The 2,500-nt window shown below is 43.7% G+C and overlaps 1 protein-coding gene across 1 annotated transcript in view; it reads right to left on the bottom strand.

Moving 5' to 3' along the window:
• Positions 1 to 2,500, bottom strand: part of LOC134078695 (phosphofurin acidic cluster sorting protein 1-like) — an 85,769-nt gene that overhangs the window by 54,243 nt on the left and 29,026 nt on the right. The gene's annotated exons all lie outside the window — the stretch shown is intronic.

Genomic DNA, 2,500 nt, shown 5'->3' with positions numbered 1-2,500 from the left:
ATGAGAGATAGAGAGATGTAGAGTGAAGGAGAGAGAATGAGAGAGAGAGAGATGTAGAGTAAAGGAGAGAGAATGAGAGAGAGAGAGATGTAGAGTGAAGGAGAGAGAATGAGAGATAGAGAGATGTAGACTGAGGGAGAGAGGGAGGTACAGTAGGGGTTGGTGTAGCGGTGTGAATGCACAATGGACACTCAAGGACTCTAATTTGATTAATGGGCAAGTCTTCAGTCTAACTAAAGCTGATTTAGTGACTCAGCAAAATCACTGATTTAGTGACTTGGCAAAAACACTAATCACTAATTTAGCCCCACAGGTAAGACCTTTTTACACCTTGCCCGTCTTATAAATTGGGGCCCCACGACTAACTAGGCTTCTCCTCTAATGCGGAGTTGTACTGTAACTTCCCCTGTTTCCTCTTTTAGCCCAAACAAACCCTGTATTCGCTCCATCCAGCAACACCCTTCTGACTGCCTCTGGGTAGATTCGGACTTCTTTGATGCCATCAATGCTGTGATCAGTCCCACGCACAGTGAGCCTGATTGGTCACTTAGTTAGCAGACCTATCTCAAAATGCAATGTGAGTGGGACTAAGCAGAGAGCCTGGGACCCGAAGCTCAGCCACCTCTCAGCCGCAACTCAGTAGCAATACAGAGTTCAAGATTCAACACTGGGCCGACTGCCGTTTCTCAGAGCTGCTCCACAGAAATGCCCATGTGTGAAATATATACTGTAGGTTACATTGTTTATACAATGTAAATACAGGATACGAATAAATCTACTGGTAGACATACAGTACCAGTATGCATACAAATGTGCGTCTAGCTATGCGTGAATAGGCGTGGCGTGGTGTGGCTAAGTGCGGTGCGGTACGCCACTACATGGTACCATGCACTGCACTGTAAATAGCCCGCTGGCGTTGATTAAGAGCCTGAGGGATTTGCAGGCTGCCAATCCTGAACGGTCTGACAGCCAGGCTACAGGGAGAGTACCCACAATACCCCTGGGCCAAACATGGAGACGGAGAGATAGAGAGAGTGAGAGTGAGGAGGGAGAGAGAGAGAGAGAAAAAGAGAAGAGGGACAGAGCGAAAGAAAAAGAGGAGGGAGAGATGAAGAAAGAGAGAGAAAGAAGGGAGAGAGAGATAGAGAAAGAGGAGGGACATAGAGGGAGAGAGAGGAGGGAGAGATGGAGAAAGAGAGCGAGAAAGAAGGGAGAGAGAGCTAAAGAGAGGAGGGAGAGAGAAGAACAAATGAGAGTTGGAGAGGAGGCTGAGAGAGCATGAGAGAGAGAGAGGAGAGAGAGTGAGAGATAGAGAGAGAGGAGGGAGAGAGATAGAGAGAGAGAGAGAGAGATAGAGAGAGAGGAGGGAGAGAGAGAGAGAGAGAGAGAGATAAAGCACCCTTTGCCCTCTCTGCAGGCACGGTTCCATGGGACAGGAAGAGCTTTAGGCTGAGCTTTTTTGTACAGGGTTACAGACCAACAACTGCAGATTTGTCAGTCTGAGTCTGAGTTTGCTTAACAATTTGGCAATGAGCGGATACCGTCCCAGTCACTGACAAGGTGACACAAGCAATAGCAATTCACACTATCTACTGTACACAGTGATATGAATCATGAATCTGTGTCAGTAGAAGTTGTGTGCAATTACAGTACCTTCACAATAGTGTCAGTATGACTAGGAAGGATAATGTACTGTATACTAAAGGCTAGTCTTACAGTTTTAAATGGTGTGACAGCAAAAAAGGTTGAGTTGAGTTGAGTTACAGCGTGTATTATTATTGACAAAAATGTAACTTCCCCTACAAAAACAAGAGATGTCATGATATATATATATATATATAACACATATAAATATCATCTGATTATCCTTAACCTTAATACTAGATTAATGCATTGAGAAGTGCTGTGTAATGTCTAGCTAATCTTGTCCTTGTATCTATACACTAGGGATTAAGCTTCATATAAAAACTGCTAATCTGTGTAATGAAGACTCTACTGTAATGTCATCATGACCTACAGTATATGCACTATACAAAGGCTATGCTATGAGATTGTATGAATATTATAATGACATATCTAAGTCCATTCCACTAAGGACATATAATGCAACAAGACAGTTATTGTTGTGGTCAGGGAAGTTAGGCTATATTTTTGTCAACTATGAAACACATCCTGTCACTCAGCACAGTCATTTTTTTTTACATTTTTTTTCTGTCGCACCATTAAGGCATGTTTTGAATTTTAACCGAGAGGTCACTGTGACCCTGGTGACCACAGCGGAATGCTGGTGGGGGGGGGTGGGCAATTTGTTCTGCATTACCCACAATCCCTTGCTCCCAGAAAAGTTCCAAACCACTCCACTTGTTTCCACAGAGCAAGCTGTCACCTTGGCAACAGTTCACTGAGACCATGGTAACCACTGTGGGTGAGCCAATGAACCGACAAGCAAGTGCGAAAGAAAGACAAAAATGAAAGAAAGAAAGAAAAAAAACAAAAGAAA

Source organism: Sardina pilchardus, chromosome 1 (genome assembly GCF_963854185.1).
Source record: "Sardina pilchardus chromosome 1, fSarPil1.1, whole genome shotgun sequence".
Lineage (NCBI taxonomy): Eukaryota > Metazoa > Chordata > Actinopteri > Clupeiformes > Clupeidae > Sardina > Sardina pilchardus.
Note: the sequence above shows the minus strand (reverse complement) of the source record. Positions and strands in the feature narration are given on the sequence as shown.